The 16,139-nt window shown below is 42.9% G+C and overlaps 1 protein-coding gene and 1 pseudogene across 5 annotated transcripts in view; both read right to left on the bottom strand.

Moving 5' to 3' along the window:
* The window catches only part of RNF6 (ring finger protein 6), a 182,376-nt gene that overhangs the window by 56,001 nt on the left and 110,236 nt on the right, over positions 1-16,139 (bottom strand). For all 5 annotated transcript variants that reach the window (XR_010123491.1, XR_008493303.2, XR_008493300.2 and 2 more), the window contains exon 7: positions 422-504. The gene's annotated coding sequence lies outside the window, so the exon portion shown is untranslated. The remainder of the gene's footprint in view (positions 1-421; positions 505-16,139) is intronic.
* On the bottom strand, positions 468-15,114 carry LOC129011269 (exopolyphosphatase PRUNE1-like; annotated as a pseudogene).

A 16,139-nucleotide genomic window follows, 5' to 3' on the forward strand; every position in this document is an offset into this window, starting at 1 on the left:
AAAAAAAAATAATTCAGGTAGTTTTCATTTATTTTTGATATTTGTGTAAGATACACATAACAACATTTTCCATCTTAACTATTTTAAGTGTACAGTTCAGTGGCATTAACTACATTCACATTGTGTGAAACCATCTCCACCATCCATCTCTGGAGTGCTTTTCATTTTTTCATCTTGCAGACAAATCTCTCCATTCCTCTCTCCTCCCAACCCCTGGCAACTGCCCATCTACTTTCTGTCTCTGTGAATTTGACTACCGTAGCTTTCTCCCATACATGGAATCATGCATATTTGTCCTTTCGTGTCTTGCTTATTTCATGTAGTGTGATATCCTCCAGTAGAATGACCTTTTAATTACTGATTCTTCTCATGAATAGATAGGGTTTCAATGTCATGGGCCACTTTACAGTGCATTACTTACGTGGGACATTTAGACCAAGAGAGCTGTTCATGAGGACATTGTTGGAGGGTGACTTAGTTGATTGGGGAGTTATTCTCTTCACCCTGGGAATAAATCAAACACAGCCTGGCTTTAGTTCATTGGAACACATCTCAAAGGAGTTTATTGGAAAAAATCAAGTTGCAAAGTGAAAGTGAAAAACTGTATTCACATTTTGGAAAATGTTCATATATTTAAAATAAGATAGGCTGGGTGTGGTGGCTCACACCTGTAATCCCAATACTTTGGGAGTCTGTGGCAGGTGGATCACTTGAAGTCAAGAGTTCGAGACCAGACTGGCAAACGTGATGAAACCCCGTCTCTACTAAAAATACAAAAATTAGCTGGGTGTGGTGGCACAAGCCTGTAATCCCAGCTACTAGGGAGGCTGAGACATGAGAATCACTTGAATCTAGGGGGCAGAGGTTGCAGTGAGCCCAGATTGCACCACTGCACTCCAGCATAGGTGACAGAACAAGACTCCATCTCAAAACAAAACAAAAATATTCCTGGGCAAGATGGTCGAACAGGAACAACTCTGGTCTGCAGCTCCCAGGGAGACCAATGCAGACGGTGGCTGATTTCTGCATTTCCAACTGAGATACCTGGCTCATCTCACTGGGACTGGATAGACAGTGGGTGCAGTCCACAGAGGGCAAGCAGAAGCAGGATGGGGCATTGTCTCACCCGGGAAGTGCAAGGGGTCAGGGAACTCCCTCCCGTAGCCAAGGGAAGCCTTGAAGGACCGTGCCATGAGGAACAGTGCATTCCAGCCCAGATACTATGCTTTTCCCATGGTCTTTGCAACCCACAGACCAAGAGATTCCCTTGGGTGCCTATGCCAGCAGGGCCCTGGGTTTCAAGCACAAAACTGGGCAGCTGTTTGGGTAGACACCGAGCTAGCTGCAGGATTTTTTTTTCATACCCCAGTGGCACCTGGAATGCCAGCGAGACGGAACTGTTCACTCTCCTGGAAAGGGGGCTGAAGCCAGGGAGCCAAGTGGTCTAGCTCAGCGGATCCCACCCCCACGGAGCCCAGCAAGCTAAGATTCACTGGCTTGAAATTCTTGCTGCCAGCACAGCAGTCTGAAACTGACCTGGAATATTTGAACTTGGTTGTGGGGGGGCATCCACCATTACTTGAGGCTTGAGTGTACATGAAGCCCTCCAGAAGTTCAAACTGGGCAGAGCCCACCTCAGTGCCACAAAGCCACAGTAGCCAGACTGCCTCTTTAGATTCCTCCTCTTTGGGCATGGCATCTCTGAAAGAAAGGCAGTAGCCCCAGTCAGGGGCTTATAGGTAAACTCCCATCTTCCTGGGACAGAGCACCTGGGGAAGGGGCAGCTATGGGCACAGCTTCAGCAGACTTAAACATTCCTGCCTGCTGGCTCTGAAGAGAGCAGTGGATCTCCCAGCACAGTGCTCAAGCTCTGCTAAGGGACAGACTACTCCTCAAGTGGGTCCCTGACCCACAAGCCTCCTGACGGAGAGACACCTCCCAGCAGGAATTGACAGGAATCATACAGGAGAGCTCCAGATGGCATCTGGCAGGTATCCCTCTGGGACAAAGCTTCCAGAGGAAGGAAGAGGCAGCAATCCTTGCTGTTCTGCTGGTGACACCCAGGCAAACAAGGTCTGGAGTGGACCCCCAGCAAACTCCAACAGACCTGCAGAAGAGTGGCCTGACTGTTAGAAGGAAAACTAACACACCGAAAGCAATACTATCAATATCAAAAAAAAGGATGACCAAGCAAAAACTCCATCTGGAGGTCACCAACAGAAGATCAAAGGTAGATAAATCCACGAAGATAAGGAAAAACCGTGAAAAAAGGCTGAAAATGCCAAAAACCGGAACGCCTCTTCTCCTCCAAAGGATCACAACTCCTCGCCAACAAGGGAACAAAACTGGCTGGAGAATGAGTTTGACAAATTGACAGAAGTAGGCTTCAGAAGGTGGGTAATAAGAAACTCTTCTGAGCTAAAGGAGCATCTTCTAACCCAGTGCAAGGAAGCTAAGAACCTTGATAAAAGATTAGAGGAATTGATAACTAGAATAACCAATTTACAGAAGAACATAAATGACCCGATGGAGCTGAAAAACACAGCACAAGAACTTCGTGAAGCATACAGAAGTATCAATAGCCGCATCAATCAAGCGGAAGAAAGGATATCAGAGACTAAAGATCAACTTAATGAAATAAAGCATGAAGACAAGATTAGAGAAAAAAGAGTGAAAAGGAATGAACAAAGCCTTCAATAAATATGGGACTATGTGAAAAGACCAAACCGATGTTTGATTGGTGTACCTGATGAGTGACGGGGAAAAGGGAAACAAGTTGGGAAACATTCTTCAGGATATTATCCAGGAAAACTTCCCCAACCTAGCAAGACAGGACAACATTCAAATTCAGGAAATACAGAGAACACCACAAAGATACTCCTCGAGAAGAGCAACCCCAAGACACATAATCATCAGATTCACCAAGGTTGAAATGAAGGAAAAAATGTTAAGGGCAGCCAGAAAAGTCAGGTTACCCACAAAGGGAAGCCCATCAGACTAACAGTGGATCTCTCTGCAGAAACCCTACAAGCCAGAAGAGCGTAGGGGCCAATATTCAACATTCTTAAAGAAAAGAATTTTTAACCCAGAATTTCTTATCCAGCCAAACTAAGCTTCATAAGTGAAGGAGAAATAAAATCCTTTACAGACAAGCAAATGCTGAGAGATTTTGTCACCACCAGGCCTGCCTTACAAGAGCTCCTGAAGGAAGCACTAAATATGGAAAGGAAAAACCGGTACCAGCCACTGCAAAAACATACCAAATTGTAACGACCATCGACACTACGAAGAAATGCATTAACTAATGGGCAAAATAACCAGCTAGGATCATAACGACAGGATCAAATTCACACATAGTAATATTAACCTTAAATGTAAATGGGCTAAATGTCCCAATACAAAGACACAGACTGGCAAATTGAATAGAGTCAAGACCCATCGGTGTGCTGTATTCAGGAGACCCATCTCACATGCAAAGACACAAGTAGGCTCAAAATAAAGGGATTGAGGAATATTTACCAAGCAACTGGAAAGCAAAAAAAAAAGCAGGGGTTGCAATCCTAGTCTCTGATAAAACAGACTTTAAACCAACAAAGATCAGAAGAGACAAAGAAGAGCATTACGTAATGGTAAAGGGATCAATTCAACAAGAAGAGCTAACTATCCTAAACATATATGCACCCAATACAGGAGCACCCAGATTCATAAAGCAAGTTCTTAGAGACCTACAAAGAGACTTAGACTCCTACACAGTAATAGTTGGAGACTTTAACACCCCACTGTCAATATTAGACAGATCAATGAGACAGACAATTAATAAGGATATTTAGGACTTGAGCTCAGCTCTGGACCAAGTGGACCTAATAGACATCTACAGAACTCTCCACCCGAAGTCAACAGAATATACATTCTTCTCAGCACCACATTGCACTTATTCTAAAGTTGACCACATAATTGGAAGTAAAACACTCCTTAGCAAATGCAAAAGAATGGAAATCATAACAAACAGTCTCTCAGACCACAGTGCAATCAAATTAGAACTCGGGATTAAGAAACTCACTCAAAACCATGTTGGCCAGGCTGGTCTCAAACTCCTTACCTCAGGTGATCTGCCCGCCTCAGCCTCCCAAAGTGCTGGAATTACCAGCATGAGCCACCATGCCCAGCCAGCATGTTTCTTTAATTGCTGTTCTTCACTTATTTTTCTTCACCACATCCCCTAACTTGGCTTCTATTATAAATCTCCACATCTTTCTATTACTACTATTTCTCAGTTACTATCCTTTTCTTCCATGGAAATTTACTAGCACAACTATATATAATATATATTATAGTATTGTATATATAATACATGATTATTATAAATAATCATATGGCAACAGCAGATAAACAACATTATTATATATTATACACATATACACATTATACACATATGATTATCATATATATGTATATATGTAATATATATCATACATCATATATCATAATAGAATCACTTTAAAAAACTAGTGAGGAAAGAAGAAAGCTGCCCTGACCTCTGTGTATTTTTAAGTCCTCACAACATTTCTATCAAGTAGGCCTTCCTGTCTCTATTTTGCCGTACCAAGATGTTAAATAAACTGCTTGCTTGATAAATCCCAGAGAGTTTTTAATGTATAGTTCTGCCTCAAAGTCCTCTGGATTTTTTTCTTCTGGTTACTACTATAGATGGAATTTAAGCTCATTCCTATTATTCCTGATTTAGCAGTCCAAATAGGCTTGAAGATCTCTCCTCTCTACCTTAATCCCACACTCTGTCAACGCAAACTGCCCGAGACAGTACTTCTTTCTCATCATTTGACTTCCCTACTCTCAACCACGGATGGCTCTGTATGTCCTATAGAGATATTTCAAGAGACACCTATAAATAAACTTCAAATCCCCACGACTTCTTAGCTCCTCCTCAAATCCCACACCCCTATGTCTTGCACAATCAGAGATTTGATCACACCAGAACATCCTCTACTCCCCAAATAGCTTATGTTCTCCTCTGTGTGATCACTGCCTCCTTATCCTCTTCTAAGGTATGTGTGCTGCTCCCAACTCCCATGTCTACCTTTTAAAATCCTACCTGTCCTTCCACAAAGATGCAACCTTCTCCACAAAGCCTTCCCAAAACTCTTCAATCAGAAATAACCTCTTCTATGTTCACCGAGAACATAATATGCTCATCTGCTTAGATCTGTCTAGTACTTTTTTTTTTCTTTTGCAGATAACTATGACTTCAAATAGACTGTGAGCTCCTCCGGGCCAGGGCAATGCATTCATCTTCATACAAACCTCCATTCCTTAGCCAGTTCTTAATACAAAGTAAATACTTACATGTGCTATGAAATGATTAGTAAAAAGAACAACTTCTTCAATAGCAAGAACGTCTCCCTTAATAGCAAGAACTTCTCCCAGTGAAAAGTTTTATACACAACTTTCAAATATGGTGGAACACAGAGGTACCCAGGTAAATAAAACATATACTAAATTCTAAACTGCATTAGAATTGCTAATCTTAAATTTAGTAATTTAACATTCTCCTTTGAAAGTAAATCTACAAAGTGACTTAAATAGATACCATGCCTTCTCCTTTTTCCTAACATTCTTTAGAAAAAGCATCAGCAAAGACTTAAAGGAGTGAAAACTAGAAGTAAAAAGTGTAGATAATTACGTGATTACACCTAAATGGCCAGTTGGCAAATGAATACAAATATTACAAATTTAAGAATGAAAAGATCTTCTGTTCTTTACTTTAATATGTGGTAATATGTTCTTTACTTTAATATGTGGTAGCAGTACAGCAAGTAAAAATGGAATAAATACACCCGCAAAGTGGTGATATAAGCCAAGAGCAGTGGCTCACACCTATAAATAATCCCAGCACTTTGGGAGGATGAGGGGAGAGCATCACTTGAGGACGGAGTTTGAGAAAATGGTGATCTCTTTAAAACACAAATCAGAGAACACTGCCCTGCTTAAAACTCTCTATTGATTTTTTTGACATGCTTGGGGAAATATCAAATTCCTTACCCTAGACTACAAAGACCCTGCATATCCTGCTATGAGCACTACCATGCCCAGCTCCTGCTCTGCCTGCCCCTGCCCCTTCGTTCTGGTTCTACTGCACTGGTGCCAAGACCATTCTCTCGTAGGGTCTTGGCTCTTGCTGTTGCCTCTGGCTGGAATGATCTTCCTCCATATCTTCTCATGGCTGCCTCCTTCCATCCTTCAATTACTTGCTCAAATCCCACCTCCTCAGAAAGGCTTCTATGACCACCCAACTAAAGGCAAATCTCCACCACCAACAGCACCACAGCCTGTCTCTGCTGGATTATACTGTTTAATTTTCTTTATAGAACTCATCATGACCTGAAATTATCTGGTTTTTTGTTGTTGTTATTTGTTTGTTTTTTGAGTTGGAGTTTCACCCTTGTCGCCCAGGCTGGAGTGCAACGGCGCGATCTTGGTTCACTGCAACCTCTGCCTCCCGAGTTCAGGCAATTCTCCTGCCTCAGCCTCCCGAGTAGCTGGGATTACAGGCACACACCACAATGCCTGGCTAATTTTTTGTATTTTTTGTAGCGATGGGGTTTCATCATGTTGGTCAGGCTGATCTTGAACTCCTGACCTCAAGTGATCCACACGCCTCAGCCTCCCAAAGTACTGGGATTACAGGTGTGAGCCACCGCTCCCAGAAGACATGAAATTATCTGTTTACTTGTCTGTTTAGTATCTGCCTCCCTCCACTAGACCATAAGCCCCGCACACAGGCAGTGGTCATGGCCACTGTAGTTCTAGAAAAGTGGCTGACATGTGGAAGGTGCTCGTAACTATTTATAGTGGCATAAACTACATTTTACCCCACGAGGACGAAGATATATTTTTGGCATTCTCTGGCTTATCTTTCACCTCTAGAAGCACAGATTAGTTGAAAGCATCAGGGAATTAGGAATCATATAGACTTGGATCTAAATCCCGATTCTGCCACTTATTTTCCCGGTGATGTTGACAGGGTCGTTTAAATGGTGCTCTAGCTACAAATTTTTCAATGTGATTGAAAACCAAATGGATGAACCAACTCTAAGGTCTGTCTGCCTTAGAGGACTGCTTTGCACATGTAAGTGCACTGATTTGGCTCTCAGCCACGAGCTCTTTCCTGGCCGCACGCTCTTTCAACAAAAAGAATTTTATTTCTCCTCAGGAATAAGGTTGCTTAAGAAAAGAATGTTCAAGCTTAACATTCAAGAAGTAAGAGATTCACAGAAATAATTCCTGAAGAAGAGAAAAAACAGCTCCTTTCATTAGTAGGAAGAGGAAAATTCAAACACTTAAGCATCAGAAAACAGTGCTCCAATTAAAATAATGGTAATAATAAATACAGTGAGTACTATGTACGTGTTTACAATGTGCCAGGTATTGTTGTTTATCTCCACAATAATCCTTGAGGTCAATACCATTGTTATTCTAGTATTACTTTTTTATTTTTCTTTTTTTAGAGATAGGGTCTCACTCTGTTGCCCAGGCTGGAGTGTGGTGATACCATAGCTCACTGCAGCCCCGACCTCCTGGGCTCAAGTGATCATCCTGCCTAAGCCTCCTGAGTAGCTGTGACTACAGGCATGCATCACTGTGCCTGGCTAATTTTTAATTTTTTTGTAGAGTGCTATGTTTCCCAGGCTGGTCTAGAACTCCTGGGCTCAAGTGATCCTCCCACCTCGGCCTCCCAAAGTGCTGGAATTAAAGGTGTGAGCATTGTTCCCATCAAGAAACCAATGCACAGAGAGGTTCAGCAACTAGGAAAGTCATAGGCTAGTCAGTAACAGAAACACAACGGTGACCACAGACAATGCTTGTCCCTCACTCAATCTCCCATTCTCTTTCTACCCTTGGCACCCTTCCTCTCCAAGTGGATCTGTGCTTATGTGTCCTCTCCTTCTTCCTCCTTCCTTATCTAGCCCACTGGCCCCAATTAATAGCCACAACGTAGCATATTCTGTCACCAAGATGGCAGCTCTGCCAGGCTGTCCATAAGCAGTGTGCCAGCAAGACTGGCCAAAAGAGATGGGAGAAATATCTAGGCATCTTCAGCCTCCCTGGGAGCCCCCTCAGCCATGCCTACTTAAAGCACAGTCTTCATCTGCTCCCATCTCATTCAGGAGAGTCCAAGCCAAAGCTCCTCTCCTCCAAGGATGGTCCAAGTGCGTACAGTCTTCATACTGAAGAACACCAAAGCTAGAGAGTGCTTCCCAATGGGGGATAAAGGGTCAGCAGTTGCTTTAAGTGCTTGCAAAGCTGTTAGAACACTACTCAAGGCAATGTAGCTCTTTCAGTGGCACCTAGTTATGAGCACACATTTTAATAACGGAGAATGATTGATTTAGTAGTAACAGTCAAAAACCAAGGAAGGGGAAAGCTACATGAACATTAAAGTATATTTTCTTGTAACGAAGGTTTTAGAAAAAGATTTCCTAGATATGGGGGATGTTGGTAACAAATTTTCCCAGGCCTTAAAAGCTTTTTTTTTTTTTTAAGTCATTAAGAAATAAGGCTTTGAAAAGATGATTTTTTAAAAAACCATCTAGCTTTGGGAAGAATGATCTAGTTTGTCATTTCCTTTCCAAAAGTTTCAGATTCAACATTAGAAATGTTCCGATGGTTCCAGAGATAGGACTGCATGAGTCTTGAGGAAAGGCCGATAAAAATAACACCACCATCAATAGCCTCCCGGCGTGCTCTGGGGAGAGTCAGGCCACAGCTGCTAGAGGCACAGGCCTACTAAAGTATGAGAAGAGAGGAGGATGTAGGTGGACACTCTTTCCTTTACAAAGAATAAAATGAATTGATTCACTGTTTTAAAGAGATGGTTTTTGGGTTATCTGTGAAAATAGTTTCCAACATCCATCCTTTTGTCAAATATTTATTGAGCACTTACTGGAAACCAGCCCTTGTGGGAGGTGACGGATGCCCTCGGGAGCTTACAGTCTAGTTTGTGGGACAGTCATTAAGTAATAACAGATTCAGAATCACCACCCTGACTTTGACAAGTACTGTAAAGGAGAGACCCATCTGAACTTATCAAAGGGAGTTTGGCCCAGGAGGCCTGAAGAAGTGAGAACTAAGCTGAGATGTCAAGGTAGAGGCTAACTAGAATTTCATGATTCTGCATTGCACTTTTCATTTATGTTCCCAAATCTCAATCTGTACCGTCACAGAAACAGCCCTGAGGAATACATGAACTTTATAAAAAGGTAGCCTACCTAGAGAAGTCCAGGACATTATGATTTTCAAAAGTGGGCCAGGCACAGTGGCTCACACCTGTAATCCTAGCACTTTGGGAGGCTGAGGTGGGTGGATCACCCAAGGTCAGGGGTTCAAGACAAGCCTGGGCAACATGGAGAAACCCTGTCTCTACTAAAAATACAAAAATTAGTCAGGCATGGTGGCTCATGCCTGTAATCCCAGCTACTTGGGAGGCTGAGCCAGGAAAATCGCTTGATCCCAGGAGGCGGAGGTTGCAGTGAGCCAAAACCACACCACTACACTCCAACATGGGCGACAGAGTGAGACTCCGTCTCAAAAGAAAAAAAAAAAAAAGGTTTTCGAAAGTGTATTTTTCTCCCATCTACAGGAAGATAAGACAACATATTCTTACCTAAGGAAAAAAGTATTCATCTTGCAACATGGTCCTCCAAATACACGTTTTCAAAATATAAATTTTCTTGCAAGTCTGATGGGATGATGGCTCCCTCCCCTGGTAAGAGCAGTGTTTGCAACCTGGGCAATATTGAGAGCACAAATGATTCTGACAGCGCTAATTTGGACAGTGCCGATTTAGGACAGAAGTACCTCCCTTTCCAACCTAAAATCAGCACTATTAGAAACATTTTAAAGATATTCTCAGGTATCAGGGGTACATGCAGTAAGTGAGACAATCAGCACACAGCAATGGGAGAACAAACCAATCTTTGTGTTACATTGCACAGATCAAATGAAATCCTTACTGCTTAGTATGAAGAGGTAACTATGGAAAGAGGTGGCGTGCTATATATAAAATTTTACAGCAACAATGCATTCTTTTCTAATTTTTTCCGTTTCCAACCTCTTAATTTCCTGTAGGCAAGATCAATTTATATCTGAATCTGCCAGCTCCCAGCAACTCTAATATGGCACTGGGCACTGTAGGATTTTAAATAATTTGAGAGTCATCCATACGCCAGATACTATGGATATAAAGATGAATTAATCAGTCACTTCTACCAAAGACTCAATGTCTAGTAACATCCTTAACCATTGCATTATTACTAGGAAAAGAATCCATGTGTTGGCTACCATGTTTGCATTGCTTCAACTTTTTTCCTCATAGTATCAAAGGCTTGTGGTGAAAAGTTATCAAGACAGAACAAGGAAATAGTCAGCATAATAACTGAACTCACCTAAAATAGTTTGAACCGTATTAATTCTTCACTGGAAAAATAGAATATATATTTCTTTCTTTCTTTCTTTCTTTTTTCTTGTTGCCCAGGCTGGAGTGCAGTGGTGCAATCTCAGCTCACTGCAACCTCCACCTCCCAGATTTAAGTGATTCTCCTGCCTCAGCCTCCCGAGTAGCTGGGACTACAGGCACCCGCCACCACACCCAGCTAATTTTTGTATTTTTACCAGAGATAGGGTTTCACCGCGTTGGCCAGGCTGGTCTCGAACTCCCGACCTAAGTTGATTTGCCCGCCTCTGCCTCCCGAAGTGTTGTGATTACAGGCATGAGCCACCGCGCCCGGCCTAAAACACAGTATATTTCTTGAAGCTCTGAGGATTCTAACTCTTTGGAATAGCTTACTTTAATTGTGCACCTTCTATGTGTCAGGCACTAATTTCAATTACTTTTACATAGATTAACTTGTCTTATCCTCACAAGGACCCTATGACGTGCTTGATGATAAAACTGGGGCAAATATAGAGAAGTTAAGGAATGTTCCCAAGAATGATGGCTGGGCAGGTGTGGAGCCAGGTTAAAACCCCAGACACTGTGACTCCAGGGCTCCTGTTCTGAACCACTGTACCCTTGCAACTCTCTGGAAAGGCAGGTAAATGTAATGCATTGAAAAGCATTCAGACGTTGCTCACAGCATCTATGGTGACAGAGTATGGTGTTCTGGTAGTGAAAACACAGCCAAGTTTTTTTGCTCCTTTCACTAAAGCTGCTTCATTGTCAGTAAAAAGTTTGTATTAGTAAAAATTGAGCAAATATAATCACACTGAATTGAATTTAAAACAGATTTCCAGTCTCCAGCACTAATACTGTGTCCATTTTTTAAACTTGGCTTTTTTTGATCCAAATGCACTTATCTGTCCATCTAGGGACCAGCTTGTGTTCACAAAAGAGGAAATTTGGTTAAAGAGGGCCTCTTTCAGTGGGGCTGAGATGAATTTACCAGGCTGAGGCTGAAATACTTCCTCACTGTTCATAATGCTCTTGTTTCTTCTCAAAGCCATTCATAGTAACTCCATAAAATGTTGCAAGGCCTTAACTTTACCTCTGTTTTGTTACTGATGATAACCAAACACACTGCTGAGCCCCAAATTCTGAGCACCCTCACAGCCTCTTTATGGCAGTCTTTGGGGGTGAACCATGAGTGCTATAAGAACTCCAGGGAAGGAGAAAGGCAGAAGCAATTAAGGTGATCGGTGATAGCACCTACCTCTTCTGAAGCCTCATCACCAGCCAGGCACAAAGAGCTATGCGCACTTAACATCTACCTGGGGGAGGAAGCCTGGTGAATTATATTATTTCCATCTCTCTTGGGAATAACAGAGTGGCACACAGATAACAGGATAAGAAATTCTGTTATATAGTCTTTCGTGGGCTATAAAAAAAAGAAAGGCACAAAATTAGTGAGTGTCTTTCAACATCAATAACACAAGAGGTATAAATGGTCTAAAATTTGTACCAACTGTGTTTTGACCTCAGGTACACACAAAGTCAGGCACCAGCGAAAAACCATATCATTCATTCAAAATGTATTTGTGGGGTGGCTACCGAGGCCAGGATGGTATAGGAGGCTGGAGAGACCTCAGGGAACAAGCTGACTCTGCCTTCTTGGAGCTTTATTCTCACTGGAGAGAGAGAATCTCCCCAAACTGGAGAAAACAAATAGGGACTGTGATAGAGAAAAGAAGGGCATATTGTATTGTATTGTATTGTATTGTATTGTATTGTATTGTATTGTATTGTATTGTATTGCATTGCATTGTATTGTATTTTTGAGATGGAGTCTAGCTCTGTTGCCCAGCCTGGAGTGCAATAGTGTGATCTCGGCTCACTACAACCTCCACCTCCCATGTTCAATCAATTCTCCTGCCTTAGCCTCCCAAGTAGCTAAGATTGCAAGTGCCCACCACCATGTCCAGCTAATTTTTGCATTTTTAGTAGAGACTAGGTTTTACCATGTTGGCCAGGGTGGTCTTGAACTCCTGACCTCAAGTAATCTGCCTGTCTCGGCCTCTCAAAGTGCTGGGATTACTGGCATGAGCCACTGTGCCCAGCCTTATTTTTTTTTACAGGAAAAAAGTATTTAATACTTTAACAAAATGCAAAGTAAAATATCCAAGTTACAAAATATAAGGTCCTTTGGTTCAGTCATCACATCACTATTTTTACCTTCCACATAGCTATAGACATCACACTCTCAAAGTGAAGTCAGACTGTCCGCCTTCGTACTGAAATATGTCATACCAAAGCCATCACATACCCCACCATTCAGTGAAATTGTTGGCAACTTACATGGAATAGAGCTGTGAGGTAGGAAAAGGGAGAAAGGGTTGCTCTGAAAAAAAGGCGGAGACTCTCCACACACAGAGCAAGTCAGCGGGAGGGAGATCTCTGCTGGGTCACCACGCCATGAACCATACCCCTTCCATGCTACGTGAGGCTGAGTTCTTGGTGCAATCGCACATAAATACAGACAATCAAGTGAACCTGAGCACCCCCAGGGAAAACAGAAGAAAAATACAGAGAAGCAGAGGAGAGAAAGAATGGCAGCAAGAGGCAGATCACAGAATACCAGGGAACATCTAGTCCAAACCCTGTTTTACAGATGGGAAAAATAAGACCTAGAGTAGAAGGTCTTGCCAAAAGACACAGTTTATTTCAGTATTAGAATTCCACGCTGCCTTTTAATATGAGCAAGGAGAAAAAAAAATGGACAAGAAATGGGTAGACTTGCTAAGGCAGGGGTGGACCCAGGCATCTCATTCCACTTCTGCTGTCTTTTTGGAAGAGTGCCTGTGAGGTCTTAAGGCCTTTCTGGGTGCTTCCTTGATTCTCGAGAATCAGTAGTCATCAAGGTTTCTTCAAGGTTCCTGTGGCTCTGGACACAGGGATCTAAAGAAACAGAGACCCAGGCCACCTAATCAGGACAGAAGATAATGGCCCCTAATCTGCTCCCAAACAAGACCTGAAACAGTGACAACAAGGTCAGAATAGAAATTCAGCCACCCCTCAGTCAAACACCATCACCTAAATGGGGGCTGCAGGAAGAGTCGCAGAGCTGGAAATCTGCAATACTTGAATGAATAAGTGAATGAATGAATACATGGAGACGACCAATGCATGTTTGGTTCCGTGACGGATACTGGTTCTGTTCACAATCTGTGCTGAGGGCACTTTTGGGGTCTACATTCTTTTTGTCCACTCTGCTGGGATTGTGGGTGTATCACATTGTGCCCCTGGCAAACAAACTGAAAGAAGTGAGTGCAGATTTAAATAATAAAATGTGTCTGATTGGTAGAGATTAAGGGAAAAAAGTGGAAAGGCATTTTTTTTTTTTGAGACGGAGTCTCGCTCTGTCGCCCAGGCTGGAGTGCAGTGGCGCGTTCTTGGCTCACTGCAAGCTCTGCCTCCTGGGTTCATGCCATTCTCCTGCCTCAGCATCCCGAGTAGCTGGGACTACAGGCACCTGCCACCACACCTAGCTAATTTTGTTGTATTTTTAGTAGAGACGGGGTTTCACCGTGTTAGCCAGGATGGTTTTGATCTCCTGACCTCGTGATCCACCAGCCTTGGCCTCCCTAAGTGCTGGGATTACAGGCATGAGCCACCATGCCCGGCCGGAAAGCCATTCTTAAACCAGCTGCTTTTTTTTCTCCTCTCAGTTTTATAAGAACAGTATACCAGATCCTGGAGCAATGAAGACAGAATTGCTGAATCTCCAAACATCTCAAAACATGCATTTGAGGTGGATCAGGTAGTCTCATCCACTACCCCTTCCCCTCCCAACAGTCATTTCTTGGACAGGGAGGCAGTGGTAGACTGTGACAGCGAGATCTCACTGCACTTCTCAAGGACGGCCTCAGCGGAGAGTTTAGGCAGCCCTGTTCCAGAGACCACTCATCCACCAGGCCTTTCATGGACATGGGGGGCAGCAGAGGGTCCTCCTCATCTTGACTCAGTCTAGGAATCAGGGAGTTACTTGCACTGTCCAATTCCTTGTCCACCTGCTCCCTGGACACACCCACTGTCTCAGGCTGTCCTAAAGGGATCTTCATGGAGTCAAAATATGCTGACAGGGCTTCCTGGAGCAGATGCAGAAGTTTCTTTCAAGAGACCTGGGTGTTGCCTTGAAGATGGGCTTGGAGGTTAGAGAGGTACTTAGGTCAGGAGTCAGCTTCAGGGATGGAGAGTGGGACCATTCCAGGACTCCACAGACTGTTGTTCGGAGCACCACGTGGAGACAAAATAGCCAACCACCACACTGGCTCGTTGTGAGTGTTGAAAAAGATAGTCATGGCAATCAGGACATCACAGCTGCGAGCCTGGCAGAAAGCATGGGGATCTGCAAGGAGGTCAGACCTCGGCAGTAAGGCCTCCAAATCCATATAGATTGCACGAATGGCCACCTTGATGCCTTGTCTATAAATGGTCTTCCAGTCCTTTCTCAGCATCTGCTCAGTGGTCAGTCCTGATACACTGAACTTTGCCTTTTGTAGGGAATCAAAGATATCATTTCTCTTGGGTAGATCTGAGAAGAGGACCTCTAGCTTCTCCACATATTTGCTGTCTTTAAGGGTTGCCTTTTCAATTTTAAGGTCCATGCTGACACAGTCCATGATGACGTTCTTAGGTAAGATATGATGGTCGATAAGGATAAGGGTGAGTTAGCCAGCCTGGTGCAATGTGTGGAGGTAAATCTCATCCCAAAAATCCAAGATAGTCTCTGGAATATGAACCTTCTGAAGAAGGAAGATGATGCCATCTTGCAGAGGTAGCTCAGAATGTTCTATATTTAAAACTGGCACAGACTTCTTTCTGCCTCAGTTGTCTTTGCCATGTAAAAAGCAGGACAAGAGCAGACACCATGGAGTCCAAATCACAGGCTTCATTTCCCAGCACAACATGTAGAGGTCGGGACTTGTGCAGGGTAGCTCGACAGCACTGCAGGTAGTCCTCCACGGTGAAGCCCAAAGTTTGCCATCACCCTAGTCAAGGAACTCAGGGGCTAGAGGACATATTTTAGACAGATAGTCAGGGAATAATGCTGGAGGAGATGACATCTAAAATTAATATCGAAACAAAAAGTTTAGTTAGCTGTATAGCTGACGGTGACAGCAGCACATAGCTGACAAAGGGAATAGTACGTCCAAAGGCCCGAGTCAGGAAACAGCTTGTTGTGTTTGTGGAGCTTCCAGACAAGTGTGACTTTAGCATCTTGAGCAAGGGGAACAATGACAGAATGAGGTTAGTGAGTAGCCCATGGTGATGAGTTCAGATTTTATGTTAAGTGTGGTGCCAGTCCTCAGGAGGTTTCTAAGCAAAGGACGGACACATATAAATGTTTGCTTTAAAAGGTCACTTCAGTTTTTGAGAAGATCAAGATTTCAGATCAAGCAGATCAATGTCTTAAAATAGATAAGTGAAGATATTAGTAGCATGCAATAGAACCAAATAGTTTAAAAGCATATAAACATCTTAACAGAGACTGCTACATAGTAAAAGTTATTGTATAATGTTTACATTCACTCACACCCATAAGTTCAGTGCTTAGCTCATAATATCAGTACAAAATCCCTTGCTTATTATATGAACATCAAAAAATTTCAAAACCCTCTCCCTCTTCCTG

The sequence above is a fragment of the Pongo pygmaeus genome, chromosome 14 (assembly GCF_028885625.2).
Source record: "Pongo pygmaeus isolate AG05252 chromosome 14, NHGRI_mPonPyg2-v2.0_pri, whole genome shotgun sequence".
NCBI classification, from domain to species: Eukaryota; Metazoa; Chordata; class Mammalia; order Primates; family Hominidae; genus Pongo; species Pongo pygmaeus.